Raw genomic sequence first — 23,632 nt, 5'->3', positions numbered from 1 at the left:
GCTGTTCTTTATTTCCCATTCTTTCCCTCTTCCTGTGTTTTGGGATGTAGAGGCTCTCAACTCAACAGTGACATTGGGAGAAACTGAAACTTTGTGATATTGCAGAAACAGCTGTTCTGAAATACAAGGTCAAAGAACCCCAGTTAGTCCAGCCCCTGACATGGTGAGAGGTCAGGGCTGGCACAGGCACTGAATGAGCTTGCTGTGTTATCCCCTCAGTGAACCATCTAAACTGGTATTATATCCATGTTCCAGCAGGCAGGACTGACATTGAGCAGAGTGATTCATGTCCACAGAACTGAGTATGGACCAACTCCTTTGCTAAGGTCAGCAGTGGGCTGGCTGAAAGCATGTTTTGTCTGCTAATCTAAGACTAAGGATCTGACCTTGGATCCTCCAGGAAAGACTCTGCACTAGAGAAATACCAGTAATGAGAAGCACTGGTTGTGAACTTTTTTCAAGGCTTCCTTTCCTGCCAAGTTGTCTGTAGTGCTGAAGTCCTGCTTGTTTTTATCATTAAATCAAGGTGGTTTTCAAGCACTCCCTCTCATGCCTGTTATCTGTAATGAGTATAGGACTTGTCATCTGCCTTATATTGCAGCAATAATGGATTTTATTTAGCAGATATCTCCCAATCCAGCTGTTAGATCAGTAGACTGTAAGAGCTGTGAAATAATTAAAATAATTATAAACAGGAGGAGAAAGAGCATCACATAAATAATGAGCCTACTCTGCATATCAGTTTCATTGTTACCTGCCTTTACTACATCTCTTCAAAAGCTGTTTTGTAGCTTTGTTTCAGTAAACATCTTTGAGCAATATCCATACTCACAACCTGGTGTGAAAGGAGTAAAAAAAAAAAACAAACCCACCAAAATGTCTTTTATAGAACTGATCTAGTAAAAATAAAAGTGTCAGATCCCAGCGTTGTCTTGGAGTAGAGAAAGAACAAGAGGAATATGCAGTAATTGCCAGTAAGCCAGTGAAATAGTAATTTTAGTGCTCCATTGTGGCCATCTGTGGCTGGGTTTGTGCTCTTACATCCATGCATACATGTGTGCATGGATGCACACACAAACCTTCTGTCTCTGCCTCTCCATCTCTTCCCTATCCTTCTAAATACCAACCTAGAAAAAAAGGAAAAGATCAGCCATCATTCTTTTTATCAAGAAAATGTGTCAAAAGGGGTAAACATAAATAGCCTTTCTGCTTTGACAGACACAAGGAAGATCAAATGCCTCTTGTTCCCTGTCAGACTGCTTTGAAGGAATGACAGAGTAATAAATCTACACAATCACTCACTGTCAAACAAGGGGAACTCAAAGGTTGACTGAAAATCATTACATAAACTACATCCTAAGTACATCTGAGACAAATGTCACAGGCTCATTCCACTCCCTAAAATACACAAGCACATGAAAAAAATTGTAGCTGGAATAACCAACAGCCTTTAAAACACAGATTGCTTAATTAAAATGCTTCAGCGTTCACATCTCATTTTTTTGATCTGCACCCAGTGATCAGAATAAAGTCGGCTCTACCTTTAAAATAATGGGATGGTATTTTAAAAGAAAGTGGGTTTCTCTGAGACTGCCAAGTGGCATGACAATTGTCTTGTCTCCCTGTGTGACTGTTGCATCGGAGTACACAGTTAATGGGGCTGGGCAGGAGCGCTGCTGCTGGACCTTGTAAGGAATGCTACAAGTGTGTGTTCTTGCTTGAAGGGAAAGAGTACAAACTAAAACTTGTGATTTTGCTCTGTAATGAGTATGTCTCTGTATATCTGATCCTGCTTGCTTGGGGCTGCTGCCTGGGGCAGATGCTTGCTGTGCTCCTCTGTTCAATTTCACTGATACAGCCCATGAATTAAGGCTTCAGCTCCAGTCCATGGCAGATCTCCATTTACTTCCCAATAGCTGACAGCTTCAGGTGTCTGCCTTGGTTTTAGTTTGAGTGACAGCACACTTACAGATTTTTTTTTTTAAATTTTAATGTGCTTTCAGACATAGTCCTTATTTTTGTTTAGATAAATAATATGATTATTCTAAAAATCCGCACTTCTAAAAAAATATTTTGTGCCTCTGTAACAAAAACTTGGAAAAGGGACTAATAATTACAGAAAATGTATTTTTCTTTGGAAGAAAGAATTATTCCATAACAAAATGGAGATGTAGCAATAACTATTCTTTGTTTAAAACCCATGCAGCTGGTTAAATAATACTTCTGTAGCACACAGAAAATTGCAAATGACCTCAGCATAGTGTTGTACATACTGTTTTGCCTTCATCCTGTGCCAGCAAAAGATGCTACCTTTAATAGCAGTTGGAAGAACTGTATGGTTCATTTAAATTCCACTGGGCTGTTCTGAATTGTAGCCTGTATGTTTTTCACTGTTAAACTGAAGAAACAATTATCACATCATCACAACACAACCAAAGGATCCCTGAAGCAGAAAACGAGAATCTTAAATTTTTCACCTTACTGTATTTATTCCCATATTTAACCAACTGTTTATTTTCACATTTTTGTTCCCTTTTGTTAAATTCGTTTGTAGTCTTGGATTTCAGTCAGAATTGTTACTTACATGTTTTTCAGTAGGAATTAACTGAGGCTTTTGGAACATTGCAAGTTACGTCAAGATCAAACACTGAGATGTGGTATTTGGCATTTTACAAGTCTCATCTTTCCCCAGATCCCCAAATAATGCAGCCTTTACAACAGCTATCCTTGAAGAGCTTGATTTGAAGAATGTTGGTTCAGAAGCCAAAGAAAAGTACTTTTGCACTAGTTAATCTGTTACAGACCAACAACAGTTGTTCGTACAAATTCAATACCCTACATGGCTGATAGTAAAATTTGTGTCATAAATAAGGACTTCAAATTTTATTTACATGCCTCCATACACCAAGAGTAATAAAGAATATTGCAGTTAGTCTGTCCTATAGAAATATTTTTATCCAGCCCATATCATGCCTTTTCAGAGTGAAATTTTGCCATGGGAGAAGTACAACAAATGTTGTCAAAGCCAAATTGCTACTTTGGACAGAAGGAGATTTCCTTTGCCTCTCTTCTATAGACTGAAAATCATCAAATTTAAAATCAGTTTGAAAAGATCTATGCTTATGGTTCCTTGTTGATTTACCTTGCTGTTATCAGTGAAATTGACAGCAGATGCCTATGAAAGATACTGGAGACATTTGGGAAAAAAAAAAAAAAAAAGCAATAATGAACCTATGGGACCTCACGTTATACAGGGGACTCCAGCATTTTGTCTTGGTCAGTTCTGCTGTTGAACAATGTTGGAGAGAACTGTCAAAAAAATACCTGTTTGGTCATTATTGTTCTTAGATTGCACCTTATATGGGAGAATTATATGGTAGGAAAATGAGGCAGCTGCTTTTTTTGTTTTTTTTGAAGGGGTGACTTCAATATCAAAATTAAGAAAGATGAGCTTTTAGTTTTGACAAGTCTTCAGGTCTTGAGGACTTTACTCAGTGGTTGGGGTTTTTTTCCTTTCTCTTTAGTCCCTTTAGACAAGTTGGGATCATCTGCAGGAAAAGTGAAAAAATGGCATGTCTTGCTCATGGAGAGAAAATAAGCCCTTAGAAGATGTTGTAAAGGAAACATTAGGTTTCATCTCAGATAGTCAAACTCTGTATTTTCAAAATGTTCATTAGAATTCTGGAAGAAGGGTACTTGCTAGTGATGTGATGTAAATCCAGAGTTTTCTTGTAAGATGGCTTATTTTCTTTTTCCAAGAACTGTTATATATTGGAGACTATTTTCTCTATAGAAAGTTGCCTCTAATTGAAATGGTGTAATCTAATCTAAAAGTCCTTTTTTTCTCTTACTTCGTTTTCTTGGGCTTGGTTTCTTTTTGGTTTTGGTTTTGTTTTTTTTTTTTTAATTAGATGTCTATAAAACATGCAGCTCTGTGTTTGTGAATGACTGTGTGTCTGTGTGTCATTACCTGATTTATATCTGCTTGTTTTGTCCTTTATTCTTTAACTGCTTTATCTCTGGACTGTTTTCACAAACTCTAACTCTTTCTCTTTCGCATCTCCTTCCTGGATTTGCTGCTTCCTTCAGCCTCACCTCAAGGTCAGTATCCACTTTTAAAAGGGTGTTTATAAGACTGTCTATTCAGCTGAAATTGAGATCTTACAGGAGATTGCACATCAAATTACATGATTGCAAAATAAAAGATCAGAGATTTGGTTAAGTCTGTGTAGGAGGATGGGTTGAATAGGGTGCATGTTTAGAAGGAAAGAATTCGTATCAAACCATTGTAAATCAATGCTGTTGTGCACTGGGAAGAAGGGGGAAGACTAGCCAATGAAGGTTTTAAAGGCAAAAAACTCCAGGAACAGGAAGCTGAAGCAAGACAATTTAAATATTACTGGTTTTATCTGTTACTTGAAGAAGAGAAGAGACTGGTCATTAGCCATGTTCCATGATACATACACATGCTGTGGAGTGCAAAAGTGGTTCCTTGGAAATACTGGTCATACAAACTTTTAACTGCTGGATCTTTATCATTACATCTGTGCCTGAAACCTTACAGTGATGTTGCAGAACTAGTTTTGGTGCAGCTTGAACGTGCTGTGCTGTCAGAAAGAACCAAGGGCTGAGGGTTAAAGATAACTGAATTACCAAGAGGATGAATTTGTTGGAAATACAGTGATAAACTGCTGAAGAAAGCCTACTAAGAGACAATATGTTTTGAGTTTTTCAGCCATGGCTCATTTTTCTGTTTTTATATTTTAAATGCAGTTGCTAACCTTAGATTCTGGGATTTCAGTGGAATAGCTCAGAGCAAACATCTGTGGCCTAAATAATACAAGTAAGAGTACATTAGATAATGACTCTCATTTGCCTTTGAAAGCTCTGCAACCATGTTGGATTTTAGTCTTTGCTGATAAAGTCTGTTGGTAGAAACCATCTGTGACTTCTGAAGAAGGAATGATCATAATTGTTTCGGGCAGTGTCTTTGCCCAGAAAGCCACTGCTTAATGACTAAAATTCCGAGTTATCAACCAACATCCAACTTTGCTGTTCATGGTTAGCACTGAAAAATGTGGTGTTGGCTGGAATCCCCCAGTGCTGTGATGCTGCTGACGCCTTTAAATTGTGTCAGCGTCGTGACCTTGGTTTGGCACAGGCTCCGCACTTGTGGCCTCGGGTGCGTGTTTTTCTTCCTCCCACAAACTGGAAAAAGATTGGAAGTTAATCATGTTGTTGTCATCCATCAATACCTTCCGTGCTCAGTGTGTGTCATACTGGCATACTTGTAATTACTGGGGAGAGGAGGTCTGGCCTTGAATGACCCCCTTCATGTCCCAAAAAATGCAACTGCCAGGAAGCTTTTCCTGCCCTGTGAACATTCTCCTCTGAAATAACCACTCTGCCTTGTGCTGCGTGAGCAGGACTCTGTGGGCCAGTCTGCATTTGCCTGTTACCACCATGAGTGGAGCTTGCTGTGCTTTGGGTGATGAAGTCCTAGGTGTTGTGGAATTCAGCTGTCAAAGCTGGTTTGACTTCAATCCATATGGCTATAGGGTTTTATCAATACCTGTGCCTATGCTGGAATTAATGATAAGAGGGGAAACAATTTTAGGGTGCTGTATGGTTGTGGTCTTTCTAAGACCTGGAGTGATCTCTCTTTTCACAAGCAATGTAACCATAACTTTTATTTCTCACATTTAGAGCATATTGTAAACTTTAGCTAGAGAAGATATGGCTGTGATATGAGGTGACCAAGTGTTGGGATTAGGAACTTGGAGGAATTTTCTAAGATGTTAAAGAGATTGTCCATTCTGTCCTCACAGTTTCTTAGTTGGTTTATTAATTATTTTGGATTACATTTTTCCATTTGTAAATTATTATGGTTACTTGCTGAGTTTTTCATTTATTTGTTAAAATAAATCAAGAGTGTAAGGAAGTAGGTGGAATGACTGCTCTTGGAACTACAAAATCTCTCCTGGCCAGAAACAAAGTAAAAAGATTCTCCTCAGGACAAACAGGAAAATTACAGTGTTTGAAGTACACTAGTTTATTTCCTAAGCATTTCAGAGTTTGCCTAATTACCATTGACTGCAATATATGAAGAAATAGCTGTTCTGTGAAGTAACATTCTACCTTGGAAGCTACTATAGGAGGCATAACTTTATTTTTCTCTGAATGATGTAAAGCAGTTTTTTCAGACATCAAAGCAAATGTGTCTCCTAGAAAAGAACTCAATATGTGAAAAATGTGTTAGGTATGTCTGTCTTCTAACAGGAAGAAATCCTGTGAATATTTCTGTTCTCACCTAGAACAGCTTTACTTACAGTAATCAATACATCTGAATTTTCTGATCTGTCCATTAAGCTTTCATCATTTGTCCTGTTGACAAACTCAGTGATTCAGAATAGAACCATGTAATCTGCATCACTGTTACTGTTGTGATATGTATTTACTGCTCAGAAGTCTTAAGGATCTGGAGTGGATGTCATGCTGATTCATAGTAAATAAAATTGTCTTGGAAAGCCTGAGGATTAAAGCAGTTTTCTGTAAGAAGTTTTTTTGCTAAGCATCTCTACTGATGACAGCTTCCCATAAGGAACTTCCCAGTGCTGGCTGAGTTCAGGAGTAATAAGCCAAATAACACTATACTGATGTCATTACCTGCAGCAGTGAAAAAAAAAATAGAAAAAAATATGATAAATTCATATGCTCCAGTTCTTCTAAGCTGTTCTTTTGAATATGTGTCACAAAAGGTGAGATAGATAAAGATGAAAATACTGACAGTCGGGTGCTATAGCATGCAACTGCAGATTTTTTTTTCAAGGGAAGAATGAGCAATATTGATAATGCAGAAATAAGATTTCCAGCCTCAAACTAGGTAACAAACAGTTTAACTGGACAGGAGCTATCCCACAGGAGGCTTGTCTTTTAGTGTTCTGCTTTCTACTGTCAGATTTTCTGCTAGTTTAGATCACATAATTGATTGTACTGTCTGTCATGTTTTAAAGCAAGTAATCAACTTCTTAGAAAAAATTTTCCCAGATTTTTTGCTATACCAAAGAGAATTTGATGCTCTAGGAAGTAATAATGAAATACTGTAAACCTTATTTCCACAAGCAAGGTGGCTTGGTGATTAGATGAGTACAGGCTGGTGGCATGAATCCAGGTAAAAGTCTGCTAAGAGTGTATCCATGTAAAATTATATGTAGCAACTCAAGTGTAGCCTTATAAAATCAAAGTGAAAACAAAATACTAAATCTGAGGGGATTATTTCAGTCCTTCTTCCAGAGTCTTAAATGTATATTGAACTGAACACATCTAACCACCAAAGAAATATTTAAAATGTCATCCTTCTATAAGAAAATAGCAGATAATACTGCATAAAATGTTCAGAGTACAGGAAACTCAGGGTGTTATCCAATAATTCTTTTTAAAAGCCAAACCAAAACAGCAGAGCATGTAGTTTATGGTACCTGTGGGCTTTTCACTGTGCTGGAAATGCCTTTGCACACTGACTCATCTGCTGAACCTCCAGGAAGCCGTGGATCTGAGCACTGACAGCGTGCCAGGGCGCTCAGGAGAAGTTTTACTGCAAGTGTGGCTTGCTCTTTAGTTTTATACCTTCAGAAGACTCCGAGTCTTCACTCTGCCATAATGTTGGTCATTAACCACGTCAGGAAGTGATGAAAATTTGAAGCGTGTTGAGTTAGCAGTGGTTTTAGCTCAGCAGAGACAGAAACGTTCTCTTCAAAGAAGTTTCCATTTCAATTTCCTTGGCTGTCTTCAAAAACCAGCAATCTGTAGTAGTTGTTTTCTGTTCAATATATGTTTCCTGTAATTCTACTTAGAGCAAAAATGGCTTTGGAATTATTTACACTAAGAAGTACTCTTTTTTTAGGAGTTATCTGATCCTTGTGAGTGAGGAGAAATATGGCATCTTAGAGATGATGGTGGGGAAGGGAAAAAATGAAGGCAGTGTAGGTCATGAAATAGAACCGTGGTTTTCCTTAAAAGAAGTTGCTGTCATAGCATTTCAAATTTGCTTTAGGTATAGTGATTATCAGAGCTTTCCTCCTCTGTGGAATCTCTACCTTTTCTGTCAAAGGTCCTCTTTTCTTGCCTCATTTGACTGCATCTTAATTAAGCAAAATTATGCACAGCTGTACATCATCTCAGAATTCTCACTTTTCTGCAGCCTCACATGATCTGATTAATTTCCTACTACCTGCTGAAATTAATTTATTATGTGAAAAAACAAGTTGTTTTTCTCTTTGTGTTATTCCTTTGTTTTCAGCACACATATTCACAAAGTGTGCAGGTTTCCAGTGGGATTTTGAACTGAGGTAGCATTGAAAAGACAAGTGACATGGAACTAGGGAGGATTTTTGTGTGTTACAGTGAGCTGTGAATTTTGAAGAGGTCCAAGTCAAATGCTCTGAGAGAGAAATCTTTCACAATTCCCCTTTTTTCAGATACAATAAAAAGGTGGGGTTTTTACCGTATTATTTGAAACATCAAAAGACAACATTCTTTTTAGAAGACATTTTAAAATGTGTCTTTATCTTCCTATATCCCAAAGCTAACAAATTACATAGCATGTCATCATCAGAAGATTAAATGAAATGATCACTCAAACTTCATGCAACATTAAACATTTTGACTAACATTTTAATGTTTAAATGTGTCACATCACATTTAGTCTAAGGAATAAAATCTGAAGTTTATATTTCCTCTTTAATGGCTAGCTTCTGTGTAAAATTTTATCCCCCCAAATGGATAGATTTTTATTTCTGTTAAAATTCTAAAAGCCAGGCAATGAATGTGTATATCTATGGTAAAACAGTCTTGGTGCAAAGAGTTCCATAAGTGACAGCACCACAAGCTTTAACAGGCCCTGCATTCAGCAATAACATGATATTTACAGAGAATGCAGTCGGGCAGGACTTTTTAAAAAGTTGCTGAAAAAGATGAGCAGCTCAGTATCTGCTCTTTCTCCTTTTTTCCTGGTAAGGACTCCTTTCAGATCCCTGAACATAATGGTAAAGTGTGCAGGAGTGAATCGTTACCCACAGGATTGTTAGACTGAGTTGCAGGCCTTTTAAACAAATTAAAAATGGGCAGGTTGATGGAGTTGGATCAGATAAACACCAGGTTGCTGAAGGAGCCACCTGATGTCATAGCAAGGACTCTTTCTATCATCTTCAAAAGCTTGTGCCTGTCAGGGAAGGTTTCCCTTGACTGGTAAACATCACACCCATCTTCAGGAAGGATGAGAAGGAGGATCTGGGGGTTTGCAGGCCAGTCCGTGTAACTTCACGTGTTGGGAAGTGTTTGGAGCAGGTTCTCCTCAAAGTCATCTCCAAGAATGAAGGAAAAGAAGGTGATAGGGAACAGCCAGTATGGGATTTACAAGGAGAAATCATGCCTAACCAATCTGATTGATTCATTGGTGAGATGACTGGCTCAGCAGTGTTCAGTGTCTTTTTAGTGATGTGGATGATGAGACAAAATACACCTCCAAAATTCATAGAGAAGACAGAGTCAGACTTTTCTCTGACATGTTCAGTAAAAGGCAGAAGGCCCAAACTGCAGCTTGTTCCAATATAAGTCCCGTTGAGATAAATGGTTGGACTTGATGATCTTAGAGGTCTCTTCCAACCTCATTATTCTGTGATTCTGTGTGATTCTGTAATTGACAGGAAAACAGTGATCAGTGAGCTACTGATCCATTGCCCAGGGAGGCTGCGGAGTCCTCAGCACTGGAGATAATCAAAACTGACCTGAACAAAGCTAGGAGCAACCTGCTCTAACTTGACCTTGTTTTGAGCATGGTATTGAACCAGGTGATCTTCAGACATCCCTGCAAACAGAATTACTCCATGATTCTGACTTTCTATGGGAAGTTAACCTGCATTCTTGGCTAAGCTCTACAGTTTTTGTGTGGTTTTGGTAAGAATTTCTACATAATGGTGATCTGATAAAACAGGGTAAGCAAAAATGGTCGTGTTATTTCATAGCATTGTACAGTTGTAAGAAAAGAAAGAAGAAAAATTGTGGAGTTGGGGGAGGAGCAAGGTCCACTGCTCTTTTATTTCTTGCAAAATTCTATATGTATTCTCAGTTTTTAAGCAATTTTGAAAACAATTGCTGCTTTCTGGAATATAGTATCAGTGTGATGTAGGTCAGAGTGGTCTTAGTAGGTTTGTCTAGTCGTTTACTCAGACATCTTTATTTCATGATTTCTAATGCAGCTCTACCCTTCTACCCCATCCCTAAACACAGATACTCTGAAACTTTATTGCAGTGAATAGAATCAGAGAAGATACATTTGGGAATTCTGTTTCAGAAATTTTTGTATGTTCTCTGTAAGCTTTTCTTGCTGGTGAGAGCTGACTGGGACAGTACAGGGAGGGGATTCACACTTTTGCCTCTGTATTACCAGGTTTGCTCTTATGTCTCATCATTTGGGCTGAAAGAACTGTCTTCCATTTGCAGTTTTCACATCCCTTTTTGTCACATCCTTTATCTTATCTTGCTCAGGCTCTGGGCAAATAAAATAGAGCATAGATGACCCTGCATTTTCTTCTCAGCTCGTTTGTTGAGGCAGCATTTTTCTGCTGTGAGGTTTTCAGCTGGCTGAGAGGTCACTGGTCCCATGTTGAGTCTGTGCCAGTGCCTGAACTGGAATTTTTTGTTCCTGTGTTACTTGTGAAGTTCAAGTTCCATTGCTGACCTGCACAAAGGTGTGCCTCATCTGAGAGCCTTTGAGCCCTCGTGTTCAGATGTGCCTTTCACTGCTTCACTTATCAATTGAGAGCATTACTTCACTGCTCACTTAGCTCATGTTTTCTGTCCTCATTCCTGTGAAACCAGCTTCCCTAACAGGCCTATGCATCATCTTTGCAAATAATTCCTCATCTTTTGCATGAAAAATAAGTTAGATAAGCAGAGATATTTATTACAGTCATACAGTCTGTAGATTCAGTGAACCGTTCTGTTGCTATCAGTCAGTTAATTGGAAATCATTCCTAATCACTTTACTGTAAAATGAAAACAAAATTTCTTGTCCATGAAATCCCAAGTAGGCTATTAGAGATACTGCAAGATAACAACATGCTTAACATTCTTAGGCTAAAATTAAATTAGAAAGCTCTTTTTTTCCCCTTCCCCTTTCTCTTCTTTGGCTCTCTTCCATTTCATTGTTCTTCAGGGTGGTGTATTCAAGTTCCCTCCTTCTGCATAATGTGTTCTTCATCTGCAAACAATAGAGGGCCCTTTCATACTGGAATATGTCAGCTTTTCTAGATAGTCTTCTTGAAGTACCCCGGGCAATTCAGACAGATTTAATCAAGCTCTCAGTAACTTATTTAATTTCCTGCTTATCCAGCAGATAGGCCATTCTTCTTAATTAAAAGAAATGGGTTTTTTTCACTTCCTTAGATAACAAAATATTTCTAGTTGTCACTTTCTGTTCATGGCTGAATAATTAACTCCCATCTCCAAGGGATAAAGTTCCTTCTCTCCCTTTAGTGACCCAGCACATTCCTACCAATGTAAAGTGCTTTTACATAGAATATTCCTATGTATCTCTTTACAATACTGAACAGATTTGTTAGAAATTGCGATTGAGCATGTTGGTAGTTTTGGGGTGGCAGTGGGGTTGGAATGATTCAGTTCCAGCTTCCTTCCTTCAAGCACTTTGGAATGAACTTTACCAATACAGGTAACTTAATTCTTTTTATATAAAACCAAAAGTGACCAAGAATTACAAACTTGAGTTGCAAAATGCTCTCTGTAAATGCACCAAAACCTCGTTTCATCCTAGAAATTACAGCTGCCAGCAAGTGGCAGCTGCCAAGCTGGAGTGTTCAGGGCCAGCCTTGACAAAGAAAGCAAAAGGTGCCAACCAGCAGAAAAGTTAAGTTAGGCTGCTTTCCTGCTAGTTCCTCCTCTCCTGTATTGCTCAGCTCTAGGTTTTTTAGTGTTCTGTGTAGTTTATGCCACATTTGATAAAGTCCCACATGCTGGGAGCTAAAAGAGAAGTGATATAATGCAACTTTACTCCACAAGAATCTATAAGGATAAGGACTCTTACTACAGTGGAGATGCTGTACCTTTGAAAATGCATACTTTTAGGAGCACCACTACTGTGTTCATCCCTGGATCCTTTCCTAAGCTTGCCTTATTGTGTAATAGTCTGCATGATATTTTCACTTTAGTTCCTTGAGTCTGCAGTGTTTTAAATAAAACAAGTGTATTCCTAGTTTTCAGATGGTAGGATTCTTGGTTTTGTAGGATGCCCCTGAATTCTTACGTAACTGTACCAAACTTATTAATGTTGTTAACTTAAAATACACTACTAGAGACATTCATTTCACTTTTCAGTGTGTAATTTTTTACTTCCACAAATCAATCAGCAGACTATGGTCATAATTTCAGTTAGTAATAAATAGCTTAGATTACATAGCTTCAATCACTAACTCCTAGCAATAGATGTAAAATACACGAGAGCAAACACTCAGTATTTAGGATGCCAGCATATTTTAAATGACTGATACCTCAAATCACTGTGAATTGTCTTTTCTTTTAGCACTTGCTCCTCTTGCTCAATTTTTTTTTTCCTTTTTCATCATTTACTTGAAGGCCAAAAAACGGGAGAAAGCATTAAATGAAATTGATAGTCAAAACTTCAGTAGGATACTGCAAAATGACACTTTCTATTGCAAAAGTGGCCACTGACTTGGAATGTGAAAATAATGGATTTTCCTGTTGCATTTGGAGTAGAACACATATATAACTGCAACATTTAATGTAATTTCTTCTTAAAGGAAGTATTTAATGGTCATGTGTCCCAATCAAAGGGACTGTTCCCCACAGCATAAGCAATAGGCAGAAATTTTGGAGTCACTGTGCAGTGGCATTATATAAAAGCAGAGAGATGCAAATAACTGTGGTTTTTCTCTCCTTAGTTCCTGACATGCCTACTTCCCTTTCTCCTATCTCCTGCTTCCAGCACAGATTTCCCATTTTAATGTGGAACATGCAGATGTGTGCTCAGAGAGCTGGGGCATGGCACACAGTTTCTGACAGTTCGCTTCCTTTGACTGCTTATTTCCATGTTCAAAATGCTTGTATCACATGAACAAATGACAGCTGAAATACAGCTGAAGGAGGCTGCCTTCTGTTTTTAAGAGCTTCAGGCTTCAGAGGTTATTGTAACTCGTGCAAAAGCCTTAGAGTAGGAACAGAAGGTGAACATTTGGAAAAGTATTCTAAATAGAAGGGGTAAACACATTCTATTCTAAATTTTGGAAGCAGATATGAATTCCATTATGGGTGTAATCTTTCCCACATCCATTTTTATCTCTTTATCATATTTTTAATAGATATAAATATCTCTAACTAGTTAGCCAGTATGTGTGAGGAAATTCTACTTTTGAGCCATAGTGAGTTTGATTTGAAGCAGCATGGCTCTTGAATTTTTTAATTAGTTTAAAGGGTCTGTACAGTGTTACTTTCTTCCTTACACAGTCTGCACAAGCACAAAGCAGTCAGTAAGAAAAAAACCCAACACCACCTTCAAAGGGATTTAATTTGATTTCTTGAAAATTCCAAAGAGGAATTGTGGGTTTTCTTCTGCATCTTGGAATAGCTGCTTCTTGAATTAGAGCTAGAGAAAATTTATTTCTAAGTAGAAAGGGAGTGGAAAGCTCCTCTTGTCTTTCTGTATCCTATTTTGACCATTAGCCTCATTAATATGAATTAGATTTTCAACACTGTTTAGGTCTTTCAACCTCCAATATATGCCTTCATATAAAAAAAGATAGATGATTTATAGAAAATATATTGTATTTGTGTTAGTAATATTCTTCTTGACAGCAAAGTCTGTTGTTTGCTGATATTTCCTGATGATTTACATTTACTTGGAAAAATCAGTTCACTGAAGGGAGGCAGAAGATGCCTGCATCAAGGCAGTTGCCCTGATAGGGAGATCAGCTCAATTAAAATCTTAATTTTGCCTCATTTGTCTCAAGGTCACCAAATAAAAAGTAGTTCACTGAAGTAGTGTAATTGCCTAGATAAAGAATGTATCTTTATAGGTACACACTCCAAACTAGAGCTAATTTAATTAGCCAACCTTCTGATCTCTGAGGATATCAGTGATAGTATATTTCTTATATCTGACATATGGGACATCTTTTTGCCTGAGGTTTCTTTTAATGTGCTCCTTCATCATATATTAAAAATTAAAGTATGCATTCAAAATACTGGTGGACATACTTTTCTGTATCAGATCCATGTGTTGTGGAATGGTTGAAATCCCTCCTCAAATGCATAAGGCACTAACCTTGTCCATGGCTTCCCAGGGCTGTTAGAGAGACCTCTAATGAAGAGAGACCTCATACACATTGCTTTACAACACTCACTGAGTTCTCCAGAAACCCAGTGGTGTTCACTTCACTTGCAGAATATTCCTGGCTGTGTTCTCCTGTGTGTAGCAGATTGAGAAGGCAGAGTTACAGCTGTATCAGAGGAGGAGGACTAAGCCATCTGCACTCTTCAGATAGGCTGTGCAGCCCTGTGTGGGGGATATTTATTACAAATAATGCTGCTGTCCCCCATTTGCCAGGCAGTCAAAAGTCTGTAACAAGTCATCTTAGCAGGCACTCTTCATATAACCTGATGTGGGCTGTCAAAGCCAGCATTTCAGAATGTATTTCACAAGAGGAGATACTTCCTAATAACTGTTTGCTAAGCACCCAGAAATATGCCAGATGTGCATTCTGAGAGACTCTGTGGTCTGTGTTTGCTGTCAGAAATTGGTCTCAGCAGTGGATCCCAAACCAGAGCTGTGTCCCTCCCACCTCAGACTGAATTAGCACATGGTGAGGGAGATGCTGTAGCAAGGACCAGTTGGATGAGTGTGATAACAGGGCTTTTCAACCAGCCCCATCCTTTTGTAGACTTTTCCCAGTATAGTATCTGGCAATGGCCAGCTTTGGATCAGATTTTGTATAACTTCTTTGTAGCTAACAGAGTAAACACTTTTCAGTTCACATTTGTATAGAGAGTCTTTTATTAAGATTGTTCTTGAACACAATTTTTGTTTTAAGTAGATAAGCTGAATTATTTGGGCATCTCAGTGACATAAAATCATCAAGTTTTTAGCCACTAAATGGTCAGGTTTACATTATTTCAGAATGGTCCTGCTAGCATCACTTCCTTACATCTTTTCCTACGAGCAAAACTCTGAATGTTCTTGTGAATATATTTCTTTTTGTTTCAGAAATCCTCACGCACTGAGTTACTGCATTCATTGTGCTTTAGGTTTTGTCCTTAGCAACTCCTTCGTTTAATACTTTCTGCTTGAAGACTGGATTTTCAATATTTGTCAGCTTAAATGTGTGAGACATATCTTGCTTTTTTAACATGCAGCTGTCAATAGGACAGAATAATACTGTTCAACTGTTACCCCAAATTTCTGCAGATTTTTAGAAAGGACTTTTCTCTCTTCATAGCTTGTTTACACACATATAGATGTTTAAGCTACTCTTGCATGGTTCTTAAATGCCTAATTTTAAAATTTTCTTCTCCTCACATTAATGTTTTGTTTGCTTGCAATGGCTAATTTTTACATTTGATTTTTGGTTTTAATTGTTGTTTGTATTGGGTACTGTACTAGAAGGAATTAAAAGGTCGCATGCCCATCTGAAAGAAAGCAGCTGCTGTATAGTGATTTGTTTTGTCTTCTGGCTAGTGGGATTGCAGTTTAAAAAGACATGTGTTATCTTAGATCACAAAATACCCTCTGAAACTTCAATAAAATGCCATTCAACACTTTTTTTTCGGCCAAATGGTGCAGGTCTCTTGAGCAGAGAGTGGCAGGCTGTGTGTGATTTGTTCACAGGGCGCTTGGTTTGTGAGCTGGAGTTAAAGAGAACAGCACCTGTGGGACTTCTTCCTACACTGTTAGGGCCAAATTCAACTAACCCAGCATGTTGCAGGGGGAAGGAATCCACACTAAAGCCTAATCAGCCATTTTATAAATGTCATTTTTGGCTTTGCGTCTGTTTGCTCAATTAACAAAAGCAGGAGAAAAAATACAACAGAACAAACTTATTTTTGAATGACTGAATGCTTTTATTAAGGCCCTTAAAATATTAGTACTTTTAACAAAGGAACACCCATACCACTATGTTACAGGTTAATTTCAGAATTCACCTGAAGTTTGTGTTTTTAATGTTCCTAGCAACAATCAAAACTAAAAGTTGCAAGGTTTTAGGGTTAAAGGTTTCTTTCTGTTCAGTTGCTTTCAGCTTTCAAAAATAGTTATCAAACCTGACATATGATTAATTTGATATTTAATCTCTGAAGTTTGAGTTAAAATTTTGCACCAGTTATGAAATTATGGTAATGTATTCATTATTTTTAGCACAGAACTTCCTTCCTAGGAAATAGGTGCTGAGAATTTAAGTAGCTGGGAAGCTGCACATTAAGTTTATTAGTCTTTATTTTTTAGCTGCACATTAGCTGAACAAATAGGTGCAAAGTATTTTATCTACAAAACTGTAATGAGAGATTAATGAAAATGTGAGGTAGTGTAGATGTTTACCAGAAATATTTTGTGTCTTATTGTATTTGGCTCTGTCTGAAAGCAAACCTTTGGTTTGCTTGATTTGATATGGACTTGTTGCACTAAAACAAAGACGCTTTGTTTGATCTCTGTGGATAATCCATCAATTTTAGCCAGTTGGTTGGAGCAGTTTTTCTTTTCTTAATTTTTTTTTTTTTTTGAGAATACTCAGACAGCAGCATTTGACTTTGCCATTGTGTGTAGCTGGGCTTCTGTCTCGTGACTGGAGAGCACCCTGGTTAATTCTGGTTTTGTTTTTTTAATTCCCTCATGAAACATTCCATGTAGCATTAATAATAATTTATGCCACCTTATTACTTGGTAAGCCTCATCTTTTGCTGATGAATCAGGTTATAGATTTGTTTTCCAAGGTATTTCTAAATTGTAGGAGAGTTGGGATAACATTTTATTATATTGAGTATCTAGATTCATATGGTTTGTGCTCCCCTATCTCGTATCTTCCCATCAGCTCTTTCTGGAAGAAAATCTTTGTGTTGTTTCAGCTACAGGGAGAGATGTGCTGGCTGATGAGCTGACTGCATCAGGAAATGTGCATTATATCATGCAAATAATTCTTACTACTGAAGAAAGAGGTCAGTGTAAAGTCGAGATCTGCTTGAAGTCTTGACTTTAACACCTTTTGATTCAGACACTGTTGGGCTCCTGTTCCTAAAATCTGGGGCAAGTGAGTTTCCCACAGCCTTCATCCCTTGCCTCCTCCAGTGCTGACCTGAACACACACTTTTTTTTTAAGAAATCAAAGTTTCCTAGCCTCAGGAAATGAAGTCCACCCCTCATCTCTTAAAGCCACCATGGGACAATTTGATTCACATGCAGCAGCCCAGTTACATTTTCAGGATCTGCTAATATTTTCATTGGCATTCCTTACCTTGTCATAAAAGTGGTGTGAAACAGCAAGGACCAGTGTAACAAAATGATGAGAGGTTTTGGGAGAGGTAGCTGAGTGCTGTGCGTTTGAACAAGAACAGTTGGGATGCAATGAGCAGTAGAAGTGGTAATATTAAACCAAGCTTCTAAAGCATAGTGAAATGATTGTTTCTTTTAGGTAGTAATTTAATGCACCATTTTTGATTTGTTGTAACGTTGAAGAGCAATGACAAACTAGTTGAGAAGCTGGAACTGCTATGTACAGCCAAAGCCCAGGAAAAGGCCCAGATAACACTTAAAAAACCCAACCCAGCCGTACAAAATTTCACTTAGATCTTCAGCAGTGTGTAATTCCCCTGATCCTAATTTTTTGAATGCATAAGGTGAGGAACTTTGTTCAACCCTTGGCAACTGTCAATCACACACCCAGTTGTGGTGATGGGGCTGTGTGATGTGGGTCTTTCCTTCATTGCTTATTTATCTTCCCTTTATCACTTGCTTTTCCATGAGGTTAAGCAATTAGGCTTTCCAAACACTGCCATTATTATTTATGATTTGGTGACTAACCCTAACGAAGGTGAAGTGAGTTTTGAGTAACTAAAAGCCAAATCAAAACCTTTCAGAACCGTTTTTTTTTTTCAAAATAAAGTAGTATTTTTGGAAAGTTTTTCCTTGGTTTCCCTCTGCTGTATGCCTCAGAATGTAAATATTTTTCTTTGTGTACCAAAACTACAAAAAAAAACCCACAAAACAAAGCAAGAAAACCCAAACAACTCAGCTATATCACTGTATTCATGATCTTTTAAATTCAGAAGTTATGGTTAAGGATATGGCCAACAAAAATATTTTGTGGGGGCAGACCTGAAAAACAAAGAAGTGACAAAAGATACTTTGGGGTAAATATTGTAATTTGGACACTTCAACACCTCAAGAAGGGCAGTGGAGAGGGGTAGGTGCTGATCCACCTCTGGAACCAGTGATGGCACATGAGGAAAAGGAATGAAGTGGCATCAGAGGAACTTCAGGCTGGACATTAGGAGCAGACTCCTCACCATGAGAGCACCGGGGCACTGAAGTGGTCACAGCTCCAAGCCTGACAGAGTTCAAGCAGTGTTTGACAATGCTCTCAGTGAAATGGTTTAGGTTTAGGCAGTCATGCAACAAGCAGGGAGTTGGACTCGATGATCCTTATGGGTTCCTGCCAACTTGAAATATTCTATAATTCTACACTATGTGTTGTAGAACCTAATATTTCATAGCCCAAGGTACTTTGGCAATTTAAAACTAAATGACATATTAGGTCATTGCATCCAGTTTTCAGTGTAGGCTTTTTTGGTCATGTTGACTATTTTATCAATTAAAGTAGTTTTGAGGAGCAAAGTGTTCTTTAAAGCATCTGAAGTTCATCTGTCCATCAGGATTGGTAGCTGCAGCAGCAGTGGAGTGTCCTGTGGGTGGTGGTAATGCTACAGCAATGAAGGCTCAAGCTCAGCAATCCTTCTGACATGGCTGACAGACAGATAGAAATATTTCTGAGTGCCTAAGTCAGATGAGTAAAACAAGCTGTTTCTATAGCAGTGCACAAGAGCTGCATGTTTGTTCCTGGTGTGTGAGTCATTGTGTGAAATACAGCATGTGTGTGTACACTTTATATTACAGGGAAGCTTTCATGGTGGTTCAAAAGCATTCTAAATGTTTGCTTAACCTGGATTGTTCTAAAAACACTGTTGTGTGTTAGCCACGTAAATGTGAAGGAAAACTATGTTAAAATATAATGCTAAAATTCAAATTAACTTATTCCTATTTTCAGTTAACATTTTATCAACTTCTAGTTTACAAGAATAACGTCTGAAATTATGTCAGGAAAGATAACCAGATGCAGATAACAGCTTACATTATTAATGCGTAGCATGAAAATCCATGTGAGGAGAGAATTAGCAGCTGCATGTATGCTGATGTGCATTACAGTAAAATATAATTAGATCAGTGCCAAAATGAAAAAAAATACTGATTAGTACAGAAAAATTAATTTCATAAAAGCTTTAATAAATAAAAGGGCCTATGTAGCACTTGGTCTTCTTAGTGAGGAAAGGTCTTCCCAATGACTGGTGAGTAACAGAGTGACTTGCCACTTTTCAGGAATGCCTGATGCTCCACTGATCTTTTATGGTTTATATTTGTCCTCCTATTTTGAAATAATTTTAAAATGTGAAATCTTCTCATTTGAAATTCTTTATTGCTTATTGTGATTGTTTTAGTTTATTCCACATGGTGTTGGGCTATATTTCATCACTGGAAATTCAAGAATTTCATAGAGAAGTGGAAAGGTGTGGCTTTTTTAAAGTGGTACAGCTTTGTTTCATTAAAGAAAGAGTAAAGCCATAGATATGAACAGTTGGTTTCAGTGTCCAGATTAGGAAATCTTAGGGGATTTTTTCATCACGCATGTAGACTAAATTGGGCACCCAAAATCAAAGGATGTGAAATGTTTTATTCTGAAAATCTTAGCCTGTCTTTAGTTGAAAGACTTTGGGGTTTATATTTTTAAATCAGAAGCCTGAATTTTATTCTACTTCTTTTTATCTAATACATTAATCTGTAACAGTACTTGGCGTGACATACTGTGAAATGGAGAAAAATTCAAAATAATGGAAAAGAGTTTTCACTTTTGAGGGCAAATGTTTTAGGAGCTGGACTCTCAAAAAAAGATAGTTATCTTAAAATTACTATTAAAAGTGCAAAAGAAATTGTTATTTCCAAAATGAGTGGGATTCTTCACTATAATTCAACATAATTCAACATAAATATAATTCAACATCAACTTTGTCATTAGATTTTTGTTCTTTTATATATGACTATAACGCTTTTATTATTTGATTTGACTCTGAGAGTAAACCTCTTCTGAGGTGAGGTACTTTTGCTTTTGTTAGTTTTGTTGTTTCTGTTGGTTCCAGTTGGTATCTTCAAAGCTTTCTGTCAGTGAACGTGACCTAGCTCTCTAGCTTTAATTCGAATCACCAGAATTGTTTCTCTCTTTTGTAGTTATGTATTGCAAAGATATTTCTGCAGGAATGTGTATTTATGGTCATATTTAATCCACAGTATCTTTCAGAAGTTCATTAGCTCTTTATTTTATGATGAGAAGCCCACATGCACATTGCAAATTGCTGTTTGCTGTTGCTGTACATGCAGACAGTAGTGCTTTCTAGAAAACATTCATAAGCCTCTAAGGTCTTGCCATCATTGTACATAAGTCATTCTCTTTTTACTATCTTTAATGTCATGCAAGTTTTTTCAGTTTTGATAAAAATACTCTTAGAGATTAAGGATTTTTTTTTCAATTTTGCTGTCCCTTTGATAGGATATGTGCTCTGTATATGTGCAATTCATTCAAAAGAGTTAAAAGAACATTAAGCTTACAAAATGAAGCTCTCAAACTGAGAGAGTTGCAGAGCTTTGTTTGTTTGTTTCTGTTTCTTTTTTCCTAATAAGCTTCCTTGTGCACACATATTATGAAAAAAATTCCTCTTGACTGTCTCCTCATAAAATATCCCAGTTGCAGCATGCTCACTTAAGTCACGTACTTTCTATATTTTATTTTATTGTTCCAGTTCAGTATGTGGTCCAATTCTGCGCGTTGTTCAGTGGTGGGGTGAAGATGAAATTGTTCTGTAACAATCATCAGTAGTACTGCAGCGTTTAAAATAGCAACAAAACTGTCTTATTGAGCAGTGAATGGGGTGATACCTAATAAGCAAGCTTTTGAGGTCTCTGATATTAAAAAATATGCGTATGTATTTAAATATTTTAAAAGATTGTTTGCATGTATAAAAAGATGGTTCTCTGACTGGCTTTGAAGACTGAAAGTTACCTGGCAGAGAAGGAAGAGCATTCTTTACAGAACCACATTATGAAGTCTTCAGAGCTTCACAGAACTTTCATGGTGCAAACCTCAAAGGGCTGTGGACTTGTATATGCTGAACCTTTTGAATGGTTACAATACCATGAGGTATTGTAAAAGTGAGAATTTTGATTTGGGACCACGGGCATTCAGATGAAATGTGTGTTTATCTATCAAATGACTCCAAGCCTTTTGGGGTTTATAGATTTGGGGTTTCATGTAACCTTCTCAGATTTATACAATTAAACGGTTGGGGAAATTCTAGTTACTGCCACAGATACCTGTATATTTTGAAAAGTTTATAGCCCAACTTGTGTTCCTTTTTGACATCAGAGATACAGAGGGATAGTTGTATCTTGTACATGATTCAAAGCCAGGTTAAATGGAGCTTTGAGCAACATGGTCTAGTAGAAGATTTTATGAAGATTGATCTCAGTATTACAAGCACTAGGTAATTTCAAGACTTTAGTGAAGCTTGTCTTTGTCTCAAAACATCTACCTGATATACTAGAATGTCATTAATTTTGGTTCCCACATGAGAAGTGAGATGTCAGTAGTACATATCCTTATAATTACCCATCTCTTTGAAATACATATTTTGTTTGAAAGCATTTTGGACCATGTAGGAGATTATCTATTTCAGACATATTTTGAAGAGGGTTAGGGCTTTATTAATATTGTTGTCTCTTATCTAAGTAGTTGGTTATAGTAATAAAGATCAGTTTCCCATATGTGAATCTAGCTTTGCAAATTTATAAAAAAATACTTAATTCCTCTAATTTTAATTTAAAAGTTGAGTAAAAATTCTCATATGGAATTGAATGTTTTGGGCTGACATATTTTCATTTTCTGCATCAACTTAGCTGTACTTTCTGTGTTTATTTTATTGGACAGATAGAACTGAATATTGTACAAGCTGAGTTGGTGCCAGCATAATATTTCCAATAAGTTGTTTAATCACTGAGCAAGTCTGCTTTCAAACTGGGCAATGTGCCCATTGCCAGTGTGCAGCACTGGGTTAGAATAACTCAACAATTACACTGGTTGTGTTTAAAAAGCATCCTGACTCAAATCAGCTGTAACTCTTGGAAAGGGTAGTTAAGTATGCCAATAATTTTTAACATCATCAGAAAAGAACTTTCATTTTTTTATTGGTCTCCAGAGGCCATCAGCACTTTTTCACCCTAAGAGTTTGTTTTAGCACCAAGGAAAATTTGTTGTCTTCACGATTTTCCCAGCCTCAGTTGGCTTACATTGGAAAAAAGCAGAGCTTAGAGTTGAACCTATGTGTGTTTGGAGGAACTCAAAACACTGACTGGTCATATGCCAAATAATTTGAACATAAATATATCACAAAGAGATATGTTCTTGATCGTACTTTTGTTATGAGTTCTGAAGAAAATATTAAAGAAGGGTTGTTTGTGATCTGTTCTAAAAGTATTTCTGAAATACAGAAGCAACATTCTTCCTTGTCTGTGTGGATAACATACCAGATCTGAAGCTGGTATATAATTCTGTTTTCTAAACAGTAAATTAAAGAGCCGTCTCTACTACTTGCATGATGTTTTGGGGAAATCTTGCAACCAAAGAATCTGTCTTTTATTCCAAAATCCAAACTCCAGATATAATTATGGAGAAAAGGGCTGAGGAAGCAAAGCTAGGCTGTTTTGTTTTGATTGGACTAAAAGTTTAGACTTAAGTTCTCTGTGGTCAGGAGGCTTGAGATTAAAGGGTCTGTAATTAGATTCAATACTCCATGTGTCTTAATGCCCTGAAAGGCCAAACTCTGTCTGCAGGCAATGGTAGCTGCCAGGATCTTCAAAAATAGTCCATAGATGAAAGTGAAAAGGAAATGATGCGCGCTTTCTCAAATAGTTTGCTCTTACTTGTTGTGTCTTGTTTGTGTAAAAAGAAAGGATAGGGAAATCCCTCAAAATATCAAGAAAACAGGTAGATCTTAAGGTTGAAAAGAAATTGTTTTACTTCTGGGAACACATTGCCTAATTCCTGTACATAATCCTCTATATTCAAGTCATGCTTCAGTAGTTTTCCTTTTGCTTCTCCTGTTTTCCTCACATTAGATACAGTGGTACCCAAAGCAAAATGGGTTATGAGATTCCTGTGGTTTTATATGTGTGTGTGTGTGTGTGAACAGAGAAGAGTTTTCTTCCTCAAAGTCAGAAGAGGACAGGTGCATCTTTTGA

General features: G+C 37.3%; 1 protein-coding gene across 2 annotated transcripts in view; it reads left to right on the top strand.

The window, feature by feature from the left end:
* The window catches only part of ERC1 (ELKS/RAB6-interacting/CAST family member 1), a 271,097-nt gene that overhangs the window by 120,793 nt on the left and 126,672 nt on the right, over positions 1-23,632 (top strand). The window lies entirely within an intron of this gene.

The sequence above is a fragment of the Vidua macroura genome, chromosome 5 (genome assembly GCF_024509145.1).
Source record: "Vidua macroura isolate BioBank_ID:100142 chromosome 5, ASM2450914v1, whole genome shotgun sequence".
Taxonomy (NCBI): domain Eukaryota; kingdom Metazoa; phylum Chordata; class Aves; order Passeriformes; family Viduidae; genus Vidua; species Vidua macroura.
The sequence above is the reverse complement of the archived record's forward strand: the minus strand, read 5'-3'. Positions and strand labels throughout refer to the sequence as shown.